The sequence below is a fragment of the Leptidea sinapis genome, chromosome 11 (genome assembly GCF_905404315.1).
Source record: "Leptidea sinapis chromosome 11, ilLepSina1.1, whole genome shotgun sequence".
In the NCBI taxonomy this organism is placed as follows: domain Eukaryota; kingdom Metazoa; phylum Arthropoda; class Insecta; order Lepidoptera; family Pieridae; genus Leptidea; species Leptidea sinapis.
In genome coordinates, this window is record NC_066275.1 from 10708578 (window position 1) to 10724577 (window position 16000).

General features: G+C 34.8%; 1 non-coding gene across 1 annotated transcript; it reads right to left on the reverse strand.

The window, feature by feature from the left end:
• Positions 1-15266: 15266 nt before the first annotated feature.
• Trnap-ggg (transfer RNA proline (anticodon GGG)) lies at positions 15267-15340 on the reverse strand. The gene has a single exon. It is a non-coding gene; the product is annotated as a tRNA-Pro (tRNA).
• Between the last annotated feature and the right edge of the window lie 660 nt (positions 15341-16000).

Sequence of the window (16000 nt, forward strand, 5' to 3'; positions counted from 1 at the left end):
TATCTCGGCTTGCTTTGTGGATTTATTGGCTTTTTTCTGTCTCAAGTCCCGTAGATTCCTTGGATTGAACGAGCACTGACACTGGAACATTTACGCCGCTCTGGGGAAATAATTCCTGTTTCATAGTATTTTTAACTTGTTATTGTGCAGGTATGGTGATTGGCTAGGAATTTAGGTTTTGTAATTTTATTAAGGTTTCAAAATGTTTGTTTCAATATAATTGCACATTTATGAATAATATTAAAGCTTATTTTAATATTCTTAATTTTCTTTTACAATTGTCGTTTGTCAATGTAAAATTTCTTATTTTCTTATTTTGGCAATATTGGTTTTTTTGAAGAATGGGTGCAACAAACTCAGCGGGCTTCCTTTTTTTATTCATAAAAATGTAATTTGGTTACAATGTAATATCGTACAATTTAACTTATTATTTAATAGCGTTAGGGCGGTCCCTTCATTTCCAATCTGTGATATCATTTATGTTATAATAACCTTTTCCACAAACGTTTTTTAACAATTCTTCTGTACTTCGTAATACATTTGTATTGAACATTTTAGGCATTATAAGTTTATGTCCGTTCCTGGTGTTAACATTATGGTTATTACAGTTTCTAGCAAATTCACAAACGTGTCCATAAAATTTTAACTTAATTATAATACTAATAAAACTTACCAGTGGAAGGCTCCTTTGCACAGGATGCCGGCTAGATTATGGGTACCACAACGGCGCGTATTTCAGCCGTGAAGCAGTAATGTGTGCGCATTTCTGTGTTTCGGTCTGAAGGTCGCCGTAGCTAGTGAAATTATTGGGCAAATGAGACTAAACATTTCATGTCTCAGGGTGATGAGCGCAATTGTTTCATTCCATCCATTCAGAGTTTTTGGGTTTTTCAAGAATTCTGTATCAATTACCATCAGTTAAACGTCCTGCACGTCTCGTCCCGTATTGGCATTAAAAAAAAACTATTTATGAATAATGCAGCTATTAAATAATTATCGTTATTACTAGTAGTAGCACCAGCTTTCAAATAAAAAAATATTTATCAAAGATCCAGTCGAAAGTTCTGAGGTATCAAACATAAAATAAAAAAACATACCGACGAATGGAAAACCTCCTTCTTTTTTGAAGTCGGTTACTGAATAAAAAGAGCAATTTGATGAGTATGCTAATGTTTTTTTAACAGTGAAATACTATTTTAGCTATTACCGAATCTGTGTTTCATTTAGTTACTTACCACGTCATTACAGGTAATCCATCGCTCACAGAACTGCCAGTCACTGCGAAATAACCGACTTCAACCATTCTGAATGCAAGATTAGCAAACGAAATAAGAATTGTTAAGCCTGACGATGTTTATAAGAAGACAGACAATACGATAATATTTATTATGATACAATAGCTTTATATTATGGAGACACAAAAGAAGAAAATAGAATGACATTAACTTATCTATATATATATATATAAAAATGAATTGCTGTTCGTTAGTCTCGCTAAAACTCGAGAACGGCTGGGCCGATTTGGCCAATTTAGGTCTTGAATTATTTGTGGAAGTCCACGGAATATTTTTAAAAGGTGAATAAATATGAAAATGTTCGGAATTAAACAAAAACAACAATTTCATTATTCCTTTGATATACCCCCGTCGTTCAGAAATAAAATTGAAAGAATAGTTCATAATGAATAACTAATTAGAATTTTTATATCTTTCCTTCTCTCAGGAGGTAAAAAAGAAACTTAATTTTAGCTAATTATAGTTGGTAGATTACTTACAGTTGTTAACTATCTATTATATTATTTTTATACAAATTGATAAGATATGGCGATATCTTCATTTAATATAAAGTTAGTAAAATTGTAAGAAATAAAGATGAAATGAAATGGAAGATAAAGATTTTTATAAGTACTACGTGATTAGTCATGTGTTTACGCGGACGAAGTCGCGGGTATCAGCTAGTACTGAATAAATAAGTAATAATAATTTTTATTGTTATGTAAAATTAATGAGCATTTTACTAGCTAAATTAAATAAAAGCATTTTTTTTTACGGAATAGGAGGACAAACGAGCGTACGGGTCACCTGGAGTTAAGTGATTCTCTTGCAACACCAGAGGAATCACAAGAGCGTTGCCGGCCTTTAAGGAAGGTGTAAGCGCATTTTTTTACCACAGGTACCCATGTCGTATCGTCCCGGAAACACCGCACAAGGAAGCTCATTCCGCAGCTTTGTAGTACGTGGAAGAAAGCTCCTTGAAAACCGCACTGTGGAGGAGATGGTGGGGATGATATCCTAACTTGTGACGTGTCGTGCGAAGGTGGACTGTGTGATGGTGTGTATTAACAAAAATGGTTACAAAAATTACGAACCGTCGACGCGAAACGTCGACTGGTCCGTTCATTCAATACCCATCGCTACTTCAGACTACAAGTAGACACATACAGTCTACAGAACTTGGCATATTATTTTCCATATTCCATGCGACATGTTCGTTAAAATTATAACTATTTTTAATAATTAAAACTCATGCAACGTATTGAATATGATGATAAACAAAGAAAATGCAAAATGTTTACAATATCGTTGACAACACTGTCAATACAATGATAGTTCTGAAGTTTTCCGAATGACAATCGTAAAATGTCTATTTGTAAACATTTTACATATTCTTGGTTTATGACAATATCGTTGACAACACTGTCAATACAATGATTATTCTGAAGTTTTCCGAATGACAATCGTAAAATGTCTATTTGTAAACATTTTACATATTCTTGGTTTATGACAATATCGTTGACAACACTGTCAATACAATGATAATTCTGAAGTTTTCCGAATGACAATCGTAAAATGTCTATTTGTAAACATTTTACATATTCTTGGTTTATGACAATATCGTTGACAACACTGTCAATACAATGATTATTCTGAAGTTTTCCGAATGACAATCGTAAAATGTCTATTTGTAAACATTTTAAATATTCTTGGTTTTTGCTTAGTTATAACTTTATGCCAATTTTATTTGTAAGGCCGTAAGTGTCTAAATAAATATTTTGAATATAGACAATAGAGATGGCTTCACATAATACTAGAGGGATGTTTATCAACTTTCCGGCTTGGGAACTGTGCGCACGCCTTAAAAATTAAATTCCTTAATAGGTTATAATAAACAGCTATTTTATTTCACTTATGTATTGAGAATTCATAAACAGTATTAAAAAATAAACAACAGCATCAAATATCTAACTATAGTTGAGTCAAAATGAATCAGATGCATGTGGTTGAACTGACGACACACAATGGACCAAAATTTATAGGACACAGTTATAGCTGCCTCCAAAGTAAATTACAAGCTGTTAATAAACGTTTAGCTTTGATGTTTTCTGTGTGCAATATGTCATTGATACAAACAATGGATGACAATATTCAAAACTTTAACGGCCTTACAAATAAACTTGGTATAAAGATATGGCCGAAAATTATTCAAGAATATTCAAAATATTTACAACTACACATTTTGCTCAAGATGGTTTTTTGGACGTACCTACAACGTTTCCCGCGTTTATTTCTAAGGCTGCCTGACGTTCGGAATACTTCAGAGTAATTATCATTGTAATGACAGTGTTGCCAACGATATAGTCAACATTTTACATAATCTTGGTTTATTCTTAGGTATAAATTTATACCAAGTTTATTTTTTGTAAGGCCGTAATATTTTAGTGATGTACTTACTCCTATATTTTGTGGCCGTTGTTTACTTAACTTAAGGAAAATTGAGTAAATTGTGAGATGTGATACTGCTATTTTTATTTTATTTTAATATTTTAATCGATATGTGAGTCACATCTTTGTCAGTCCATCCTTATGCCATTAATGAATATGCGTGGAAGCAGCTATTTTTGAAGTTGAGTTCTGCCTTATTATTGGAACGAGTTTCCTTACGGCAGGCTTGGAGTAGATAGGGATTTTACTGCGGGACCAAACTGAAAAAAATGTGAGACTAAAACCGTAAGAAAAAGATATTTTAACGAAAGTGCTATAAAGAAAGAATGATGCATGTGCGTTGGTTGTGCATGCATTCATGAATATTGTTATGCATTGGCGGGGCGGAATCACTGACAAAATACTAAACATATTTTGAGTAAATATTAAGTATTTTAATCAGTATGAAAATTTAGTTCAACAATCAGCTAAACTTGCCTTGCCCTAAAATTTAGACCTTAAATGAGGTTATAATTTGGATTAATCTGTTACTTCTCTATATACACCAGATCCTTTAACTGAAACGCAAATTACAATATACCTTAATGCTATAGTTTTAGAGACCACAGTTTCAAACTACATCCAAGGATACGCCCGAACAAGAGTAAATCTGTTACACAATCCTAACCACAATTTACGACAAGACCTATTTAAATTATGAAGACACAATTAAGGTGTAATATATAAGACATGGAATAATTTGAATATGACGTATCGAATTAGGTTTTAGTTGTGTTTATGGAAAGGAATGCACATGTACATCGAACCGTAGTTGTGTTTACCAGGCCACTTAAATTTTTTTTATGTATGAAGGCTAATCAATAAAAAAAACATAATTATATATGTGAATAACTATGAGGAAAAATACCATCGTTCGAATTTCAAATATCCCTCCATATTTTTTTGAGAGCTAAATTGAGCAAAGTAAATAATACGTAGTAAGAGGTGGGACTGCCTGAGTAAAGTGAGATTTGATATAAATTTGAAAGGTAATAAAAATTTGGGCGACGAAGTATAATCCGGCTAAGTTTGAACGTGAACAGTTGCTTAAGTGGATATCGGCTATCTCCGTTTTTTACAAGATTATAAGCCTTATAGTTATCTGTCAATCTATCAATGACTGCACGTTTTATACAATCGAGTGAATCACATTCTTCTTAGAGAGTTTCGATAGGCTGCTATCGTGTCTCATTGAAAAATTGATCTGCGTCGGGATCAATTTTGTGCGATAATCTTTTATCATTTCAAAAGACATTTGATCGACTTCAAATGGCGTTTACGGATGAGGCCCTTAAAAAGCAACCAACTACTGTTGGCCTAACGAATTTAAGTGCGAACTATCGAAGAAAGAATTAATGGTTGTTCTTCAAAAGGCGCTTACCAAGGAAATTGTTTTAGCAGTAAAAAATAATTCAAGAATACAAAGGAATACACCTTCGCACGTGCGAAGGTGTATTCCAAGGAGCTGTTTGACCTGATTCCTGCCGCCGAATTCCACCTTCGCACGACACGCCACAAGTTAGGATATCATAGCCACCATTTGAATGTGTGGCGGTCCTCCACAGTGCGGTTTTCAAGGAGCTTTCTCCCTCGTACTACAAATCTGTGGAATGAGCTTTCTTGTGCGGTGTTTCCAGGACGATACGACATGAGTACCTTCAAAAAAAGCGCGTACACCTTCCTTAAAGGCCGGCAACGCTCTTGTGATTTCTCTGGCGTTGCAAGAGATTGTGGGCGGCAGTGATCACTTAACAACAGGTGACCCTTACGCTCGTTTGTCCTCCTATTCCATAAAAATTAAAAAAAAAATACACCTTCGCGTGAGAAGGATACCGCGTTGGGTGCTGCCATGGTGACGCACAACCACGCTAAAGCTCAGAAGCTGGGCCGTTTGCTCCCGAGGCATTACTTACAGTTCACTAACCATTGCTGACATCAAAAAGCATTTTGGACTAAGGCAAAGAATATATAATATAACAAGTATTGAAGTCACTCCACAAAATCAATTAAAGAAATAGGGACTCTTGCGGTCATACAATAAGGTATAATTCAGAATGCACAGCGCTTTTAACCTAAATTATTGTTCACTTAGAAGTCGCCTCTCTTCTAATCGCGTGACTCTTCTGACGACCTACCTACCTAGTATAAGGTCATCTTATAAAAATAATTATACAAATGATTTAAGTTTTATTTAGTGTTAATTCCGCCAATATTTGTTTTTTAAATCAATTCGACACGTGTTCGGCCTCTACACGAGGCATCCTCAGGACGTGTTGTCTCGCCAAAATCTGGCACGAGACTGAATCAAATGAGCCAGAAGCCGCTCTTTTATACACTCGTCCCATGAAATGACGCGCTGTGATTGGTCGGCTGTTGTGACGTATTACCCCCGGAAGAGACACGTAGCAAAGGTGATGGGACTAAATTTGTTTTTTCATTCAACAATGTAAGCATGTTATTTTTGTGTTTTATTATTTCTAATTGCTCTAAAACATTTAAGCGAAATCCTTATCCTTAAAATTATTACTGTTTCCGAGTGAGTGACCTGTATCAATTAAATGTTTCGGGAAGTGTGATTTTTTGGTATGATTATTCCTAAATGCGGCAATATGTTCCTTTAATCTAATTTCGCAATTTCGACCTGTTTGACCTATATATACCCCGTTACAACACACTGTCACAACTTAGTTTATAAACGCCGGATTTTTCGGAATTATTTAATTCGGAAGTTCGGAAGGACACATTAATATTGTTTTTCCTAAATATTATTGCTATTATTAATTATTATATGCTATTCTATCTGATATTGGACCAATATATGTCAAACTACCCACATATTTGGTATTTGATTGTGGAGGGACGGGATAAAGTTCTGAATTAATTAAATGTTTTTGTTTATTTTTAATTAATTTGTTCACTAACTGTTTTGTATAGCCGTTGGAAACCGCGATTTGGTATATTGTATTAAGTTCTTTCGCGAAGCTGTCACGGGACAGTGGGACTGACATAAATCTGTGAACATAGCAGCGGAAGGCCGCTAGTTTATGTTGTACGGGGTGGCAAGATGACGCGGGCTTTTTAAAAACTTAATTCATTTGTATAATTATGGATTTCCGCAAAGTAACGCCTAATTCAATAAATTTTCTTATAAAAATAACTCAGTTTTTTCTTTAATAATATATATGTAATAGGTATGTAATCGTAAATTATATCAATATTCGTTCGTTGTCAAACCTACATTTTGGATCGCAATGACGTTTAGTATGCTTTGTTTTATTTATGTTTCTCCATTTTTAAAATATCCGTCGGAGCTGTGAAGTAGGTGACAACAGAATTCGTCACTGCTCGCTTGTGAGTCCCTACTGGCTGGCCAACTCTGTAGAGACCGCTACTAGTACTTACGATTTCGATACCTACACGGGGAGTGAGACAGACATGCCTAGGGTCTTATAATTACAAAGTTTGTACTTAAATAGTTTGAATATACATTAATTTTGCTCGTGATTCTTGTTGAAGTTACGAATCTATACCATCATTCTCAAGTTTTAAAGTTTAACTGGTTCTTAATGTATACAGACTATCCTCGTAAAATTAAAGAAGAAAATGTATCCTAAAGCTGAGATTAAGTTTGATATTAAGTAAGACAGGAAGTACATTGTTTACGTAAAATATAATAAGCTACAAGAGTCTGCTTATACAACTTTATTTCACCGGGCTTATATCAAGTATAATAATATGAAGCTATATTTTTTTTGCATGGAGATATTGAAAGCTCAATATCTCCATGAAAATTAAGACTAACAGCAGATTTATTGCAAGATCTCTGAGTATAGTCGCTCATTAATTAATTTCAGATTTGTAATAGATCCGCCTTTTATAATGATAATTTAAATAAATCATTAATAGAAGATTTAAATGCGTATATATGACTGAATTCTTACAGTGAATGTACATAATAAATAACATTATATATAAAACTCCCTTTTGCTGCTTTTCGAGGTCAGCGTTTGTAGGAGGACTAATTGCAGGGAGTTTGTCATAGTTTTTTTTTTATAAAAATAAGGGACGATACGAGCAGGACGGACAGCTGATGGTAGTTGATACGCCGGACCCTTTACAATGCCACTTAGGATTCGTGAAAAACCTCAAAAATTCGACATAAGATGCTAAGTCTCATTTTCCCAGTAATTTCACTAGCTACGGCGCAAAGGACACCACTAGTAAAGGTAAAGTTGTTATTTAACTATTGTTTAAAAGCAAATTTTATAACTATATTTACAATACTATGATTACATTAAATTAAAACTATTGTTACGGGGAAGCGTACCAACAATACTGGCAGCATTTCCACGTTGGGTAGCCACGCTGATCTGTTGACCGAAATATATGCCAGCGCTTGGTTGCCAGTAGCCTTATTGAGGCGGGAAGATAGTACTTTGTATATTCTCTAAAATATGTTTAACTTCTTAGGTAAGTTTAAAATATAATTGCTCTAGGGAGGCAAGTATTATCAACTAATAAAGCAAGTAACGAGGTAAGGAAACTGTGAACCAATCTGGATTGAACTCCTCTTGGCTTAAAGAGAAATAGTAAACGCTCACGAAAATACAGTACAAGTCTCCAGAAGGATTGTAATATGTCTGTCGAAACCAATAAACCACTATATTCGGTGAAATCTTCAAAATATAATTATAAAAGGGAACGTTCCATCAATATTGATGCATAGTTGTCAAAGGGGTCAAATAAAAAAGGCGATTCACTATTTTGTCCATAGAAGTTTGTTACAAAATAGATTTCAGTGAATTTATGGCATGTTGGAACAAAAGTTTTTCTTACTTTATATTAGACAAAAAAAAGACTAGCTTTAACAAGTGGGAGGCTCCTTCGCGCAGGATGCCGGCTAGATTATGGCCGGCTATAGGTTCCATGGTCGAATCCCTGTCGGTGCATACATTTATATGATAAGTATGTACGCTTGTTTCCGAGTCGTGGATGTTTATTATATATTCACGTTGATTAACGAACTTTGCGCAGGATGCCGGCTAGATTAGGGAAACCATTACGGCGCCTATTTCTGCCGTGAGGCAGTAATGTGTAAACATTATTGTTTTTTGGTCTCAAAGGCACCGTAGCTAGTGAACTTACTTTGTAAATGAGACTTAACATCTTATGTCTCAAGGTGACGAGCACAATTTTAGGGCTGCTCAGAATTGTTGGGTTAGGTTAGGTTAGGTTAATCCTGAGTGGCACTGCATTGTAATGAACAGGGCGTATCAATTACTATCACTTATTTTCGTAAAAAAAGCTACATATTATATTTTTTTAAACGTCTAATGTTTTAATATTAATTGACTTCATTGATGGTAGAGAGACACAGACTAAGCATTATATAACCGTTAAATAACCCATTCTAATAAATGGAGAGGCATTTTTTTCTTTCGGTTATATAGGGTCGTAAACCATAAGATGCAGCGTGTTTCAGAAATGGTTTTAGTATATAATATGCTGGGGATTACCAGAACCTATATTTGTTTACTTTTTTTTTATGATATAGGAGGAAAAACGAGCGTACGGATCACCTGGTTTTAAGTGATCACCGCCGCCCACACTCTCTTGCAACACCAGAGGAATCACAAGAGCGTTGCCGGCCTTTAAGGAAGGTGTACGCGCTTTTTTTTAAGGTACCCATGTCGTATCGTCCCGGAAACCCCGCACAAGGAAGACTTACTTAGAAATACCTGTAATATAATTAATTCAGTCAATGACATTTCATTACATAATATAATTCACACAATGAGCGGGCGCGAGGTATTTAATTTATATGGCAAAACATACTGTTATTAATTTTATACTTTTTTTTAACTCATCAGACATTACATTCTGCAAAGTTTGACACACGCGTTTAACAGATTTGCGGTATAAAAAATAAATAAAAACATTGTAATATAATTCTCAAAATTTGATTAATCTATTTGATAAATAAATGATTTTTTTTTTATAAGTCTCTCAAGTGAAGCTTGAGATTATCTCTAACTGAAAACCAATACCGGCACTCTTAGTTTAACCATATTTGTTTATGTGTGTTATGTGTTAGATCGGATTTTGATGTAATTAGGAATGACTTCCATCCCCCTTATTCATAATAGTCTGCTAACTTAAAGCATTGCTAATTCTCACTCTGTCTTCTTCTATTGACCTAAGTCAGAATGAGAAAAAACACTCCTTAGCGGCTGTTTTAAGTTAGCGGACCATTATGAATAAGGGGGTTGATGTTTACACTGTTGATTGAACCAAACATTTTGGGCTGCCAGACGCTGAACTTTGGTCAACTTGGTGTATAATGTCACCTGTTCGGCTATACCTGCCGATTAAAGAAAATTAATTAAATAAGGCGTTACTTTGCGGAAATCCATAGTTATCCAAATGATTTGAGTTTTCTTTATCATTAAATCAAAGATTTCTAGTTTTTTTCGATATAAGTATAAATTTCGTTTCTGTTCTAAGAATTAAAATGGCTTGATTGCATTAATAATCTATTTTTTTTTTAAATACGATACTACTAAAATACCATAATGCTACCTATTTCCCACGAATTCGTCCGCATTTATCTCTCATCGTAAAGGCAACGTTAGTAAGATATGTTTGTTTCGACCACTTCGATTCCGGAGTAAGTATTTTAAGTAGTTTAAATAATTTTTTTCTGAGGTTAAAAGGAATTCAAATATAATGTTAAAAACTCATGATTTAAATCGAAAATAGTTTGTAACTGTAATGCGAATAATTTTTAACCAGATGAATACTTACTGAAACTTTAAAATTATTATTATACTAGCTTTTACCCCCGACTTCGTCCGCGTTGAATAGTTACTTTGGGCAGTTGTTTTTTATCTTTTAGGATACTTTTCAAATAATACACATACAAACTGCTCTTTCCACTGGTGGCAGTACTCTTCATATTATGCAGCGTATATCCCTCGTCGTTGTGGACGGTATCTTTAATAGTATTTCCCTGTTAACTTTAATCTCCTATTCCATACCCATGTAGGTCAAAGTTTCAAAACTACGTGAGCAAATGTTTATATATTATTTCTTATCAAGTGCCTTAATACGAAATTTCAAGGTTTTATCTTCGATAATGACAAATTTCTATTCAAACTGCCATCCCCTATTTCAACCCCTCCATTTATTTTTTCGCAATAGAACACCTTTTTTATTTTCAAAAATTTCTTTTTCAAGCTCAAGCATGTCTCTGTACTAAGTTTTATGAAAATCGGTTCGGTGGTTTAGGTGTGAAAGCGTGTTAAACAAACTTACATTCACATATTTTATAATAATAGTTGGGATTAATGTTATCTGAAACTTGTTCTACATTAGAAGCGCCATCTAGTTTGTAAAGCTGTCATCATGTAATCGAAGGGAAACAAGATTAGTTTCAACGTTTTGAAATAATTAAAGATTGTTCTGATTTTCTTTATATTATTATCTTTATTTATTTAATTTGATGTGGCATACCGTCATATGCCACAATTCGACGACACGTATCGATACGATGAGCCCGTTGGTTTGAAAACTTTACCGTTACTGAGCTATAGGTCCCAGGGTCGAATCCCTGTAGGTGCATACATTTATATGACGAGTATGTACGCTTGTTTCCGAGTCTTGGACGTTTATATGGATTTATGTACGTTTAAGTATGAACATCATGTATATACCTATGTCTTGTACCTATATTACAGGCTATGCCTAGTAAAAATTAAAACATTTTTGACGTTTTGTCTCGGGTCTCGTTGAAATGGTGGTCAAACGGAACGACTAAATGAATACTGATTGCGGATAATTCAGGATTACCCACTAATTTTTATCAAGAAATCAAGCAATCTAAGACTTTCGAGAAGGACAATGGTTCTTTCTATGCCCTCCACCCATTTGTACATGGAATGAAAGAAAAATGGATCATTCATTTGAGTGAGCATTCAACTCAACAATAGTCAGGTTCCACCTGAAGGACATAAAATTTGGGGTTTTTGTTCAATTTCAATTTCAATTTATTGCAATTCCATAAATATAGTCCTTAAATATAACATTTGGGGTTAATACTATAATTATTATACAAGGCAGTATATTATGGATACCAAGTTTGGGTGTCGCAATTTGGTCTGAACAGCAGACCGTAGTAGGGAGACCCATATTTTAATTTATTTTAGTTTGGCTCGTTTCTTTCTTGAATAACCCGTAAAACACATTTTCGTGAGTTCACGTATGTTAGTAATTTAAAAAGAAGTAGGTATTTCACACTGTTTCAGACTGATAGACTAAAAACCAGAAACAGTTTGAGAGCTTTGCATAAATTTTGTGACTTATTTCGCGTTTCAGACTGATTGCTTTTCTAAGTTACACTTAACGTATAATTATATCTTAAGTTGATAATATGGTCCAAGTAAGTAATAATGACGTGAACATTTATAATTTATCTAGTCTACTATACTGTGGGGCAACAGTGTAGATGCACACGAACTCTTTATTTTACAAAAAATGTATTCGTGTGCTTGCAAATATTAAACAAAGAGAAAGATGCAAACCATCATTTTCAAAAACTAAATATTCTTACATTACCGTGCACATACATATTCGAAATATGTAAGTTTGTAAGAAAACACCCAAATCTATACACTAAAATCATAGACGTGCCCCGGCACAACACACCTCGCCAAAAAAATAATCTTATGCAAACTAACTCTAAATTAACATTAGACAGTTCCGGCCCCTACCCAAAGTCAGTTAAAATTTATAATAAGTTACCAGAACACTTAAAAGCCGAAACCAATATTAAAAAATTCATAAGATCTTTGAAAAAGTTACTTTTGGAAAAATGTTACTATTCTATTAATGAATACCTAGAGGAAATATATATTTGAATGTCTGCCCCTCTGTCGTTCATTGCTATGCCTTATTACGAGGTGCAAGTGATAATTATTTAGTACTACAATTTTATTTAGTAACTAAGTCGCATGTAACGCAATTTAATTAAATAAATAAGTCATATGTAACGCAATTTAATTAAATAAATTAATAAGTCAATGTTCCGGCTTTATTCCACACTTGACTTGTGACGTGGTCTGATCTTAGCCACTGATGACAGTATTCACGAAACATTTTTTTAGATATTTGTAACTACTCAATCCTGGTGATATTGTCGTTTTATAAGATCAAGTTTTTACAATGTTAATACATATATATTTTGCTATATTTAATTACAGATACGTACGCTCATTGGTCCTCCTTTTCCATAAAAATATAAGGCTCCTTTGCACAGGAAGCCGGCTAGATCATACCATAACGGCGTCTATTTCTGCCATGAAGCAGTAATGTGTAAACATTACTATGTTTCGGTCTGAAGGGCGCCATAGCCAGTGAAATTGCTGGGCAAATGAGACTTAAGATCTTATGTCTCAATGTGACGAGCGCAATTGTAGTGCCGCTCAGAATTTTTGGGTTTTTCAATAATCCTGAGCGGCACTACCTCGGCTACTATGCCTACTACTCGTAGTAGGCATCATAGACAGAACATACATAACATTATCAAGAATATGTTGAAACAACAATAATGATGTTTATTTCTTTAAATTTTTCTCTCAAAGATTCTTTAGGTTATAAATAGCGCGATAACCTTCTTCTGCAGCACAAATATGGTATTAATATCGGCAGCCTTCATAACAATATACCATAGGACATAGTTCTACAAAAATAATTATATATATTTATTCAAACAATTCTTATAACTTTCTTCTTTTATTTACAATACTATGAATGCGTTAAAATAAAACTATCATTACTCGGAAACGTACCGAGAATACTGGCAGCATTTCCACGTTGGATAGCTAGATGGATCTGTTAACCGAAATAGCTGCCAGCGCTTGGGTTTCCAGTAGGCCTATTGAGGTGCAAAGATACTACTTTGTACATTCTTCGCGCCTCTAAGCCCAACGTGCCAAGCGTCTCGACACTAAAACGCACAAAGATGTAAGATTCCCTAAGACTGTCATATTTGTGACGCTTGCTATCTTCGGCAGTTGAAGCAGCAGCCCCAGCACCAACTGTAACTTGGTCATGAGAAGGAGCCAGAGTGTAGGCGCATTCGCAGTCGCGTCCCACACCAGGGCCCTTTCCCGTGCCCAAACCACCAGAGTCATTCCATCAGGACGCTTGCCATCGCGGCGGGTAAATCTACATTGATTCAACATCATTCAGTTTTATACCTAGCCATAGCGATACGCATATTGACAATGTCATATTGTCTAGTAGCGTTCCATAATAACTAAAATAAACTAGTCGCACCGTTTTCAATAAACTATCTACCCTTAGTTTAACTTACGGATACATTGCTGTCACCGTTTAATGTCAAGATCTTATCTATCCATAGTTATGTCCAATATAGTGCAATGCTATCTGTCTTATTATTGAAATGTACGTAAGCGTAAAATGATAGATTATTCAAGGTCTAGTAAGTTAAACTAAGGAGAGATAGGTAGATGAGGCGAGCAGAACCTTCAGCTGATGGTAATTGATACGCCCTGCTCATTACAATTTAGTGGCGCTCAGGATTCTTGAAAAACCCCAAAAATTCTGATCGGCACTATAATTGCGCTCGTGTCCTTGAGACATAAGAAGTTAAGTCTCGTTTGCCCAGTAGTTTCACTAGATACGGCGCCCTTCAGACCGAAACACAATAATGTATACACATTACAGGTTCACGGCAGAAATATTCGCCGTTGGCCGTTGCCGACGTTGGAACGTTTTCCAAGATCAACAACAATTTATCAATAAAGAAATAATTTAATAAGATTTTCAAATACGAAAAAAAATCATCAAATCAGTTCAGCTGTTTAGAAGGAGTTCACTAACATACACAGGGACAGAAGAATTACTATATTATACATAAAGATAAATAAAGCTAGAGTAATATATAGAAGAAATATGAACAAATCTCTTGCCCTTAGCAATACGAACCACGAGCGTCTATCCTTTCATTGTGTATTGTTGAAGTAATTAGCGGTTTTATTATGAGACTCGCATGGCTTGGCTGCGACACAAGTTACGAACGCAAAACGGGTAAATACAAACTTTGGGCAATGAAACAATGAAAATGTCACTTTGTGAAATGGGCCAGTGTTGATTAATGAAATCTGAGCTCATATTGTTCGGACGTCACTTCATGTTCGTTGTGGTGTGCCGCTGAGGCCTGCATTATTAACGATTCACTCATATTGTGCTCTATATACTTTGTTAGAAATTTTCAACAATGATTGTAGAAATCAATAAAGATTAAAAAATGTGTGTGCAATTCACATGAGGTAGAAGTGAAACCTACAAAAATGTTGGCTTCAAGATAATGAGACGAATGTAAAATTTGGGCAGAGGATAATTGTAGGTTTTAGTAACGATCATAGTGATACAAAGTTTGATAATTATTTTACACACAAATAAAATTTGAAAAACATAATTTTATGAACGATGCGGGACTCGAACCCGCGACCTCCGGCGTCCCGTGCCGGTGCTCTAACCAACTGAGCCAACCGTTCGTTTCCTGTTTGCTTTCTTCAACGATCAGGTTGTGGCTTCATTATTTTACATTTTATTCGTATATATTACATAGATTTATTCCAACTCTTAGCTTACATTTTAGATAATTGGTACATATACTTTATACTGTCTCGCTTTTTCGTTTCATCGACTTTCAAATCACAACGATACTAAAGAAGTTCACTTCAAAAACTTGCGAATAGTGAACGAGCCAAATTAAAAAAGCAGAATTCACATTATAGTTATTTGATTGTTACATTTTTTTTTTATGAAAATACGGGACGAGACGAGTAGGACGTTCAGATGATGGTAATTGATACGCCCTGCCCATTATATTGCAGTGCCGCTCAGGATTCTTGGAAAGCCCAAAAATTTTGAGCGGCACTACAATTGCGCTCGTCACCTTGAGACATAAGATATTAAGTCTCGTTTGCCCAGTAATTTCACTAGCTACGGCGCCCTTCAGACCGAAACACAGTAATGTTTACACATTACTGCTTCAGGGCAGAAATAGGCGCCGTTGTGGTACCCATAATCTAGCCGGCATCCTGTGCAAAGGAGCCTCCCACTGGTAAATCAAGAACTTATCATACTGTCTTGATATTTTTGCAATATTATAATTAATCAGTTTTATGAAGAGCACCTTCGCACGACATGCT